Consider the following 13,472-nt stretch of genomic DNA (forward strand, 5'->3'; position numbering starts at 1 on the left):
ACATGCAAAACTAAATACAGCGTTTGCAGTTGTGTTCAAAACTGCCCCATCCTGCCCTAATTCTTCAACTGAAACTCCTTCAGATTCATAAAACAATCTGCTCTGAAATATGTTGCTCAAACTGTTCAGATCAGACTGAAATGATCAAGGATCTTGTTCAAAATAAACTTCAGCTGCTCGTTTGTAACGTGATTCTTTAAAAGAATCGCCAGAGCGGCAGGTGCTACACACAGAAACAAACAGCACAAGCTTTCACACACTTTACCACATCTTCTGGTGTTTATGAATAATAGTATCTATCCTGCGTCCTCATTACATTATTGTGACTGGACAGGAGAGTTTCTGAGCACTGAATAGGCGTCATTGACGTGTAAATGTCAGAACGTTGCCCCTTTTGGACTTGGGAGGAAGTTTTGAGTTCTTCAAGTTACACTATGTTTTCAAGGTACATCAAACACTTTTTATTTTAAAAGGTCAAGAAAAATTTATGTGTTCTTATACATTATTTATCAAACTTTCTAACCCCTCCATTGCGTTACGAGAGATATCCTGTGTAATGATCCCTGAGATTCTCTGAGTAAAAGGAATATGTAAAATGAGTTATTCATTTTTCATGAGTGTTGCATTTCTGTGTATAAATTAATTATTATCAAATCCTGCTTGGCTGAATAAACAGTGTTTGAAATTTTGCACTGCAGAGGACTGAATGGACACTATATGATGTATATTATATTAAAGAGATGCTGGCTTTGGATTGTCTACAGAGAGAATTCACGACAGCCGTATTCTGTGTTTGCAGTTTGATCAGTACAGTACAAGGACGCCATCATCAGCAGAGAGGTGACAGGCCACATACTGCACATACTGCAACACTTTGGTAACAACTGCATTTAATGTAAACATGAAATGAAAAACTGACCTTATTTACTTTCTTACAGTGGCAAGAAAAAGTAATCCCTTTGGAATTACCTGTAATTATGTAAAAATTTGTCTTAAAATCTTGTTTAATATTAATCTTAGTTACAAAAAAAAAAAATAATAAAAATAATAATAATTATATATATTTAACTAATTACACACAAATTTTTGTATTGTTCATGTATATATTGAATACATAATTTAAACATTGCAGGTAAAGTATGCGAACTCCTGGGCTAATGACGTCAAAAAAAGCTAATTAGAGTCAGGAGTTGGCAAACCTGGTATCCAATTAATGAAATGAGATTGGGTTAGAGCTACTTTGACTTATAAAAATAACTCAAAAATTCTAAGTTTGCTATTCACAAGAAAAACCTGCTGACGTGGACCATTCTGCTAAAGAGTATATTTTCTCTATTAGAGCACACACATTGACATTCAACGTCTTTTTAAAGACGCGTCTTTATAAAGATGCCTTTCCGTCTTTGTGTGATTCCACATCTCTCTGCTTCCGATGGCCACGGGCGCTTCCTCACGTGTCTGGGAAGTGATCAGACTGAGCGTTCGTGGATGGTTCATGTTCTCATTGTGAGAATATGACCATGGCAACGTTGCGGTTGCGGCTTTCCTTCTTCCGGGGGAAAGCCATTCTAGCCGCCCCCAGCACCTTGCCTTTTACCTCCGGGTATGAGGCCAGCCCGGCTTGCGCTATAGGCGATTTGGGGGCTTCAATGGGCGCGGCTCCGCCTGGTAAATCCCAGCGGACCTCCCAATCCCCAGCAAGCTCGTTTGCCCCCGGCGAGTTCCGAGAGGAGACCAGCTCGCCCCAGGGCCAGCGTAGTGTCCCTTTCGGAGCTCCGGAGCAGGATGAGTGCTCGATCGCTGCATCGGAGAGCATACTGGCGATGTCAGACGGCGTGGACTCGACTGGGCTGCCACCTTCGGGTCAGCCCGCCCAGTCTGAGGCTGACGGCGAGATGACCGCCATGCTTGCCCGGGCCGCTGCGTGTCGGGGTTGGAGTGGAACCTTCCACCCTCCCCTGAGCCTTTATGGCTAGATGATTGGTTCCTGGGTTCAGGGCGGTACTCACATCCCCCCCCCCCCCGTCCCTTTCTTCCTGGAAGTGCACGACGAGCTGAAGAGGATGTGAAGGGCACCTTTTTCTGCCCGAAACCGACCTCCCAGCTCATCCGCTCTCACTACCCTTGATGGCGTGGCAGCCCACTGGTATACGGAGTTCCCTCAGGTGGATAAGGCGGCTGCGGTGCACCTGTGCCTACAAAGCGCAGCCACCTGGCGGGATCACCCGGCACTCCCTTCCAAGGCCTGTAGAACGATGTCATCTCTGACGGCCAAAGCCTACAGCGCAGCAGGTCAGGCTGCCTCTGCCCTGCATGCCATGGCCCTCCTGCAATTACACAAGGCCAAGGCACTAAAGGAACTGCACGTGGGTAGTCTTGATCCCGATGTGATGCAGGAGCTGCGCTCGGCGAACAACCTCACCCCTTAGTACCCCTCGCCCGGAGTTCGGATGCGTGGCTAGCGCTTTCCAACCCCTTGCGGTGGTTGGCCAGGACCATCCGACTCGGCTACGCGATTCAGTTCGCCAGGTGCCCGCCCCGGTTCAGCGTCATCCGCTTCACTTCGGTGAGGGGCAAGAATGCCGCCACCTTGCGTGCGGAGATCGCAACCCTTCTACGCAAGGGCACGATAGAGCCTGTCCCTCCAGCCGAGATGAAGAAAGGGTTCTACAGCCCTTACTTCATCATACCGAAGAAAGGCGGTGGGTTGCGGCCGATCTTGGACCTGCGAGTTCTGAATCAGGCCTTGCACAGACTCCCGTTCAAGATGCTGACCCAAAGCACATTTTGGCATGTGTCCGGCATCAAGATTGGTTCGCGGTGGTAGACCTGAAGGACACGTACTTTCATGTCTTGGTTCTACCTCGACACAGACCCTTCCTACGGTTTGCTTTCGACGGCCGGGCATATCAGTACAAAGTCCTCCCCTTCGGCCTGTCCCTGTCCCCTCGTGTCTTCATGAAAGATGCAGAGGCAGCTCTTGCCCCGTTAAGGGAAGTGGGTGTCCACATACTCAACCACCTCAACGACTGGCTGATTCTAGCTCACTCTCGAGAGTTGCTATGTGCACACAGGGACCTCATGCTCAGGCATCTCAGGCGGCTAGGGCTTCGGGACAACTGGGAAAGAGAAAGCCTCATGAGTGAGCATGCGCGGTCGGTGCTGAACTGCCTGAAGTCATTCAAGCAGAGAACAGCGGTTCCACTGTAACACTTTCAGAGTCTCCTGGGGCATATGGTATCCTCGGCACCGGTCACGCCACTAGGGTTGATGCATATGAGACTTCAGACTCCGAGATGGGCATACCGCCGTGGCACACATCACGTGGCCATCACGCCGATCTGCCGTCATTTGTTCAGCCCTTGGACAGACCTTGCATTTCTACAGGCAGGAGTTCCCCTACAGCAAGTGTCCAGGTGTGTCGTCATTACGACAGACACCTCCAAGCGAGGCTGGGGCGCCATGTGCAATGGGCACGTAGCTTCAAGCTCCTGGACAGGACCGCTACTGTGTTGGCACATCAACTGCCTCGAGTTGCTGGCAGTATTTCTCGCCCTGCGGAGGCTTTTGCCATTGATCCGGGGCAAGCATGAGTTGGTCCGGACGGACAACACAGCGACAGTAGCGTATATAAATCGCCCGCCGTCTCCTACTATGGAGTCAGCGGCGACTGAGGTTGCTTTGGGCAACTCACATCCCGGGCAACCTCAACGCCACAGCGGACACGCTGTCGTGGCAGGTGACGCTCAGGGGAGAGTGAAGACTCCACCCCCAGGTGGTCCAGCTGATTTGGAGTCTGTTCAGCAAAGCACAAGTAGACCTATTTGCCTCCCAAGAAACCTCCCACTGCCCAGTCTGGTATTCTCCGATGGGGGCCCTCCTCAGCCCAGATGCGCTGGCACACAGCTGGTCCCGGGGGCTGCGCAAGTATGTGTTCCCCTAGTGAGCCTTCTTGCACAGACCCTGTGCAAGTTCAGGGAGGACGAGGAGCAGGTCACCTGCATGGCCCCGTATTGGCCCACTCAGTCTTGGTTCTCAGACCTCACGCTCCTCGCGACAGCCCCTCCCTAGCAAATTCCCCTGAGGAAGGACCTTCTTTCTCAGGGACGGGGCACCATTTGGCACCCGTGCCCAGACCTCTGGAACCTCCACATCTGGCCCTTGGATGGGACTCGGAAGACCTAAGTGGCCTACCACCAGCAGTGGTAGACACGATCACTCAGGCCAGAGCTCCCTCCACAAAGCAGCTTTATACCCTGAAGTGGCGTCAGTTCGCAAATTGGTGTTCTTCCCAAGCTGAAGACCCTCAGAGATGTGCAGTCGGGTCAGTGCTTTCCTTCCTGCAGGAGAGGCTGGAGGAATGGCTGTCCCCCTCCACCTTGAAGGTGTATGTGGCCGCCATAGCGGCACACCACGATACAGTGGACGGTAAGTCCTTAGGGAAGCACGACCTGATCATCAGGTTACTGAGAGGTGCCCAGCGACTGAATCCTCCTAGGCCACGCCTGCTCCCCTCATGGGATCTCTCCGTGGTCCTCCTGGGCCTTCGCAGAGCCCCCTTTGAGCCGCTAGAGTCAGTCGAGTTGAAAGCCCTCTTCTTGTAACGGTCACTTACAGGGATTACAGTAATTATGGGGAGAGATACAACTGCGCATGTGAGAGCACAGGGAGAGAGCACACAGAGAGTGTAGAGAGCTAGTTGTGGCGTTTCGTATAGGGACCCCTAGTGTCACTACATCAGAAGGGGAACATTTCGGTTACTGTCGTAACCTCCGTTCCCTGATGGAGGGAACGAGACATTGTGTCCCCCCTGCCACAACGCTGTACTACCCGCTGAAATGGCTGGAACCCTGTCTCGGCTCTTCGGCACAAAACCTGAATGAGTGGTTGCGAGCCAGCTCCTTATATACCCATATGTCCGGGGGAGTGGCATGCAAATTCCACTCGCCAATTCTCATTGGCCTTTTCTCAAAGATCTGAGGTGTTCGAGGCTCTCAAGAGCGACCCCTAGTGTCACTACATCGACACAACATCTCGTTCTCTCCGAGACGTTTTCGATTGAAAAATATTATTTACTGCAATCAAAATAAATGCAAAGACATTATTTTAGCAGTATGGAATTATTTTTATTTACTTATCCTTTCACAAACAGTAGTCCATGTGCTGCGGTGGTGGAGACAGGTCATGTTCCTACCTATACAGTATCGTATATTGTGGTCTTAATAATATAAAATCATTGTTAGATCATATCTGACCTCATGTCTATCACAGCGACAGCATTTTGGAAATTAAAAACTGCCATTTGCGATCAGAGTTTGTGCAATTTCTTCATGCAAAAACAGCTGCTGTGGGTCAATTGTGTTTAATAGAGCTGGCGTGATAACAGTGACGCTGACCCGTGAAATATCATCATATATGTAAAATCCTGAGTTTTTCCTGATGCAAAGGTCTGATGGAAATTTAAAGAAGACCTAATCTCCAATAATCTTTGGGAAATGGGGTGTTTCAACCCCACAAACAGCAATTTTTGGGCAGTTTCAGTGCAATTTGATTGAAATGCCTATAGACATCAGTTATTTTCTGGGCTACCAAAAGAACCCAGAAGTGGAGGGGTGGAGCGTTTGTTTGTAAACAGTAACTTCATCTATAGACCTTTAAAGAAACACCTACATTGAGCTCCAAGGTTGTTAATCGATGGTATCAGAGGTCGACCGATAGTGGATTTTGCCGATACCGATAACCAAGGTTGTGTAAAAGGCTGATAAATTAATCGGACAAACAGTTTTTTTTTTTTTTTTTTATCGATTTATAGAATTATAAAACATTTATTAGTCTTTCCTTACTATGACAGTCATAGACATTGAGGCTAGAATAGTCCAAAATGAATAAATCCCTAAAGCAGTTTAGTGTCAAACCAAAATCCCAATAATGACCAGAAAAATTACGATTTGGTGCATAACGCTGGACTTTTAACTATAAACAAGCCTGAAATACATTACAATACTCTATATTTTTGCTGATAACCGATAGTTCCAAAAAGCAACTATCGGAACAGATTAATCAGTCTACCTATAGATGGTATATGCTTCTGTTGAAGCCATTAGTCCATGTTATTTTAGCTTCATAAAAAAAGTGCATTTAATAGCAGGAATTCTAGTGAAGAACTACACTACCCATGATCCTGAAGAAACGATCCACCAATCAGAGAACTGCTGCAAACAAAGCATGCTAAAAGAGCTCTGCAATATCCGCCCACTCCCATGATGCACTGTGAATGATGTAATCGTGTTGGTCTATCTTGGCTCTTGAAATATATATATACAGTATATATATATATATATATATATATATGGATATATCTGAATATTTTGCTATAAACTTAAAATATACTGTTTCTATGCTTATAATAAACAACTTTACATCAATGGTTTTATTTGTTTTCATAGTTTTTAAAACGTCATTTGCAATGCTTCATGGGTATGTAGTTCATTCCCTCATTAAAGACATTAAGTACACAGTCTTGTAGTTTTTGTCAGATTTTTAAATGAAGGTTTGTAATGTTGTGATTCACCTCGGAGCTGGTCGGTTTGATTCATGGCTTATAACTCTTTTAAAAAGGATGTTATGAAATCCCTATGGACAAAATTAATAGAAAAATACTTCCAAGATGGCTGAAAAGGTCGGTGGCCACTGTTGTGCTCTTTTCCCAAAGGATAAAAATAATGAGAACAAGTTCCTGTGGACAAACACAGCTTGATGGAGCACATATCTTAAGACATGTTTCAAACTTTGTTTAACCTGACACAGCAACATAACGTCTGACGCAGGTGTACACTGACGTGTCCTTAGACAAGCACTTATAATAATCTCGGACTGATTTATGAATTCAATTGCAAAATGGATTGCTGTGAACTGTAGGCCAATGATAGACTTACATTTAATAATATGTAAAAAAACAAACAAACAAACAAACCATATATTGCATTTTAAATCTACTTTTTGTATTGTCTTTTTTAATGCTTGACTGCCTAAATAATGTAATGCATTTTTAATTGATTTAAATATAACTATTTATAATTATTTAATCATTATATATTGAATTATTGTTATTTGAGGGGCTTTCTCAGCAAATATGTATGTGCGATTAATTGCAATTAATTCTATTAATTAATCGGCATACCATGTCATTAATTCAATTACAAATTTTAATTGATTGACAGCCCTAATTTTTATACAATATTATATTGAAATGTGATATGGTTATCTTATGTATAACATATATAAATATTAAATAAAAATGAATGAAAATGTATTTCCATCACTCTTCAACCACATATGACAGAAATCCTTAGATTAATGGTGATTTTATAGCAGCACTTTATGACTGTGATAAATACTGCCACCAGCAGGTTAAAAACAAAACAGAGTGAGATGAATTCAGAAGGTCACTGAACTGTTGTTCCTGCCACTAAGAGAAGCGTGACAGCTCAACGGTCAGCTCTAGAATGCAAAGATTACAGTGAACACACATAAATGCAATTCTGCCTTAGCCTGCACAATCACACACAGATTAAGAGGTAAACGAGAGCATGTTAGGGAAGTTAAGGACAGGAAAGCAGGGAGATTATTCTGTGTGTGGTGGTAACATGAGTGTATATTTGAAGATGAATTAATGAATTAGTGTAATACATCAGAACAGTGTGTGTGTGTGTGTATGTATGTGTGTGTGTGTGTGTGTGTGTGTGTGTGTGTGTGTGTATGCCATTATAAATAACATTTATTAAACACACAGCAGGTGTATCAAAGATGGAATATGTGACCCAACTATACGTATCATTAGCTGTACCTAAAACAAACACACACCAACTTAACACTGTTTTCACACAATACTGCATCCAAAATCAGCTTTGACTGCCATTATGAAGAAGAAATCACACAAGCGCACACGTATAGTTATTTTACACTGTTATATGATAACCTCCGTAAATTAACAGTGGTGTGTGGGGGCCTGGGTAGCTCAGTGGTAAAATACGCTGGCTACCACACCTGGAGTTCACTAGCTCTCTGGTTCAAATCCCAGGGTGTGCTGAGTGACTCCAGCCAGGTCTCCTAAGCAACCAAATTGGTCTGGTTGCTAGGGAGGGTAGACTCATGGGGTAAACTCCTTGTGGTCACTATAATGTGGTTAGTTCTCAGTGGGGCACGTGGTGAGTTGAGTGCAGATGCCATGGTGGATGGTGTGAAGCCTCCACACACACTATGTCTCCATGGCAACGCACTCAACAAGCCACGTGATAAGATGCTGCATGGAGGCAACTGGGATTTGTCCTCTGCCACCCAGATTGAGGTGAATCACTACGTGACCACAAGGACTTAAAAAAAAAAAAAGCACATTGGGAATTGGGCATTCCAAATTGAAAAAAAAAACAACAACAAAAAAAAACAGTGGTGTATTGTGTTTTCATTTTCCAGGGCTTCCTGGATTAGACTGCGATTGATCGAAACATATACACTACTAGTCAAAAGTTTGGCACACTTGAGTGAATTTATGTTTCTAAACCTTTCAATTCTAAAATACTTGAAATTAGTTTTGTTGACAAATTTAAACGAGCAGACCTTTTCCAACTTTTGACTGCTAGTGTAGTTAGACGCAATACACAGTCTCATCCAGCGCACACACGATTAAATGCACACACACATGCAGAATACAAACATGTCTCAAAAACTCACTGCGGCAATCATTAGTGAATTCTTCCTTATATCCTGCTGTGGACAGAAACAGAATAATATTCTAATTTTAAAGTCAGCTGATTCTTAAACTGACGTTGTTTCCTTAGTCCACAAGAGGGCGCATTAAATACATAAACCATTCAGCACCATTATATTATTGCAAAGAACATTTCTGGCTGTTAAAACAAGAGCATTCCATTTTCAAATAATGTGCATAAAATAAATAAATAAATAAATAAAAAGTTGTGGTCAGTCCATATTCTCAAATGTTAAGACAAATGTAAAATGAGGGGAGGGGGAAACGCTTCAATAGGCAGTTCACTGGTGCTGATGCCACAGTATATTACCCCAGACTCGAGCTTCATAATAACAATGAAATACCAATTTTTTTTTTATTCATTACAGTTGTATGTAGTTTAGCAATATTCCCAGATAGCAGTGGTATTCGGCTGAACTCGGTGGTGAAGCGGCTCAGGCTATGAGCACAGGCCAGGGGCTGTTCAATCAGATGGAACACAACAGAATGGAACCGAATGCGAGGATCTCGAGATTTCCAAGTTGAACTCCTTTCCTGACAAAGTGTTTAAAAACCTAACTGCTTAATCAGAGTGGTGGTGGTGTAGTGGGCTGAAAAGCACAGAGCTGGTAAGCAGAAGGTTGCCGGTTCGATTCCCACAGCCACCACCATTGTGTCCTTGAGCAAGGCACTTAACTCCAGGTTGCTCCGGGGGGATTGTCCCTGTAATAAGTGCACTGTAAGTCGCTTTGGATAAAAGCGTCTGCCAAATGCATAAATGTAAATGTAATCTGAGAAATGCTTATGAAAGAGCAAGACACAACGGCCAAGTACCTCCACCAACTGTAAGGGGCTGTTCACACCAAATGCACACTTTTGCAACCATCAATTTGTTTTTCTATGTAAACACGCGCTAGACGAACGTCTTAGCTTCACTTTCTTTTTGTTTATTCAGTGTCTCGTGCAGGAGCGCTGTTTTTAGATACTGTTTCTAATTAAAAAGAACTTTAAAAGGCATCCTGAGCTTATCAAATCGCTCTAATCAAAGTAAACGCATCATTAGATGTGCATCACCATGAAAACACCATCGGCCTACATCCATCAGTAGGGATGGATTAATTAAACTCACATCAACATGGAACAATCAATCTGATATTACCTTTATTTTAAATAAGTAATAACATCCGAAGAGGTCTGAGGCCACATCCACACTAATCAGTTTTAGTTTCCTAACTTCATAGTTTCCAAAGTATGCAGAGAGCATTTTCTAAATGCTTCTTTTTCAGAAAACACTGTTCTAGTGTGAATAAGAGGCTGTTCGTTTTTAACCAGTTCAACAGTGGGTCCAAAAGGGGGCACTATATCGCGAAATAAGTTTCCGCTTAAAATGCTCAAGTCCCCGTATACATACAGTCAGGCATATGTGGTATCGTTTGAAAGCTTAGAATCTGAACTTTTCATAGATAATCATCACTTCTGCATTTATGTAACTTAAAATAACAAAATAAGGCCTTAAAACATCCATGTCGCAAATAAGCACCACTTAGTGGTAGACATACTAATATGAATATAAAAGTCTTTAATAGCGCTTAAATAGACAAATCATATATCCAATGAAAGCTCTCATTTTCAGGAACGAATGTACAGTTTATTTATTTTTGTATAATTTTTTTTGCACTAATACCACAGTTTAATTTGACCAATTTTTAGCAGTTAGTCCAGAGTATGTGTGGTGAGCTTTCAAATTTGAGTGTGAAAAATTGTGGCGGCAGCCCAAAAATGTTCCAGAGTTGAAGAGGTTTAACAAAAACATATATATGTGTAGATGTGGCCTGAGGCTTTACACAATCCTAGGGACCAGCTTACATTATCATTATTTTGATGGTTACATGATCTGATAATCTGATGCACTACACAAGCATCTACACAAACTCACACGCATCATGTGATCACTTCCTGTATGTAGGACAGCAGGTGTACACAAATACCTGATGCCTTCAAACTCAAACAGACTCAATATCATCTGTAGCACATGCTCATCTGTCATGATCTCATCTAGAAGTATCAATTCCTGCTGCCCTCTTTTCATTTCATCTGCTGAGCCCATGGGCGTCACGCCACCAGTATTAAATTAACCCAGTTACGTCCATCCTGGAGAACAGATGAGAATCTTCTGAAAGTAATTCCTGCTGAAATTAGAATTGGTTTGGATCTCTTCTGAAGAGCTGAAAACAAATGATTTATTTCACTTCAGCCTTTGATCTCTATTCTAACATTGAGCCTCATTCACAAAACACAAGCAGAATGAATTTCGGTTTAAATTGTTTGGAGAGCCATTGCTATGTAAACTGTAACATTTTCACAATGATATGACAATTACAAGAATGCTTTTTATGACAAACTTACACGAAAAATGTTTATTGATGTATTAATGTGAAAACTACTCAGAAATGGTTCTACAAACATTTTACAAAGATACTGTATATTTCATATTGATGTGAAAATTATTAACAATTATTTTATGAAAAATTTACACAGAGATTTTAATTGACAAATTCTCAAAAAGGGTTTTACAAACAATTTACACCAAAAGTTTAATTGTTGTATTAATATGAAAAATACTCATAAAAGATTTTACGAACAATTTACACAGATATTGAAATTGTTGTATTGTTGTCACAATTACAAAAAAAAGTAACAATTTAACAATTTACACCATCATTTTAATTGTTGTATTAATATGGCAACTTCTCAAAAATGGCTTTACGAAGAATTCACACAGATATTGTAAATGTTGTATTGATGTGACAATTACTAAAAATGATTTTACAAACAATTTACACAGAACTTTTAATTGTTGTATTATTATGACAACTACTCAAAAATGGCTTTACAAACAATTTACAAAGAAATTGTATTTGTCATATTGATGTGAAAATTACTAAAAATTATTTTATGAACAATTTACACAGTGATTTTAATTGTCATATTATGACAACTTCTCAAAAAGGGTTTGACGAACAATTTATACCAAAAGTTTAATTGACGTATTAATATGACAACTACTCATAAATTATTTTCCAAACAATTTACACAGAAATTTTAATTGTTGTATCATGACAACTTCTCAAAAATGGTTTTACAAACAATTTACACCAGTATTGTAATTGTTGTATTGGTGTGATGATTCCCAAAAAAATATTTTATGAACAATTTACACAGATATTGTAATTGTCGTATTGATGTGACGATTACTAAAAATGGTTTTACGAACAATTAACATCAAAAGTTTAACTGTCGTATTAATATGAAAACTTCTCAAAAATGGCTTTACAAACAATTCCCACAGATATTGTTATTGTTGTATTGATTTGACGATTACTAAAAAAATATTTTACGAACAATTTACACAGAAATGATAACTGTCGAATTGGTGTGACGATTCCTAAAAATGTTTTTACTAACAATTTACACAGAAATTTTAATTGTTGTATCATGACAACTTCTCAAAAATGGTTTTACAAACAATTTACATCAGAATTTTAATTGTCATATTAATACGAAAACTATTCAAAAATGGTTTTATGAACAGTTTATACAGATATTGTTAATGTTGTATTGATGTGATGATTACAAAAAATATTTTACGAAATATTTACATTGAAATTGTAATTGTCGTATTGATGTGACGATTATTAAAAAGTGATTTTACGAAATGTTTACATTGAAATTGTAATTGTCGTATTGATGTGACGATTATTAAAAAGTGATTTTACGAAATATTTACTTAGAAATTTTAATTGTTGTATTGATGTGACGATTACTAAAAATGGTTTAACGAACAATTTACACAGACATTTTTATTGTCCTATTATTATGACAACCACACAAAAAGTGTTTTGCAAACAATTTACACCAACATTTTAAATGTCATATTAATATGACAACTATTCAAAAATGTCTTTACGAAAAATATACACAGATATTGTAATTGTTATATTGATGTGAAGATTACAAAAAAATTATTTTACGAAATGTTTACATAGAAATTGTATTTGTCGTATTGATGTGACAATTACTAAAAAATGGTTTTACGAACATTTTCCACAGAAATTGTAATTTTCATATTATTATTACAACCACTTGCAAAGGATTTTACAAACAATTTACACCAAAATTGTAATTTTCATATTGCTATGAAAACTACTCAATAATGTTTTAATGAACACTTTACGCAGAAATTGTAACTGTTGTACTGATGCAGTAAATTACATGAGAATACTTTTACGAATGATTTCCACAGGAAAAAAATAAATAAAAATTCTGCTCATGCTGAATGAGGCTCATTGCCTTTGGATAAGCAAAATTCAAAAGACTTGCAACTCGAATATAAGGAAACTGAGTTAAATTGAGTTCTGTGATTTCTGTCTTTGACTACACTCTTAAAAATAAAGTTTCTTGAATGTTTGCAATATCTTAGGTTTAGCAAAAGACCGTCTTCTTATCAAGAACGATCAAGAACTTATTTATTTTATTTATCTTAATCATGTTTAATACAGTCACTATGCAAGTTTGGATTCTTCCAGCAAACACTTCTGGATTACAAAATATTTCCAAAAGCAGGAAAAAAAAATCACTGGGATTCACTTTGAAAAATAAACCTGAAAATCAACCCAACATCAGCATCTGCCTTCAAACACCATCCATCCTTGAACGAAAGATTTTA

General features: G+C 40.2%; 1 protein-coding gene across 1 annotated transcript in view; it reads right to left on the reverse strand.

Annotated features, from left to right (window-relative positions):
• The window catches only part of LOC127431505 (potassium voltage-gated channel subfamily H member 2-like), a 285,270-nt gene that overhangs the window by 135,502 nt on the left and 136,296 nt on the right, over positions 1–13,472 (reverse strand). The gene's annotated exons all lie outside the window — the stretch shown is intronic.

Source organism: Myxocyprinus asiaticus, chromosome 41, assembly GCF_019703515.2.
Source record: "Myxocyprinus asiaticus isolate MX2 ecotype Aquarium Trade chromosome 41, UBuf_Myxa_2, whole genome shotgun sequence".
Classification (NCBI taxonomy): Eukaryota; Metazoa; Chordata; class Actinopteri; order Cypriniformes; family Catostomidae; genus Myxocyprinus; species Myxocyprinus asiaticus.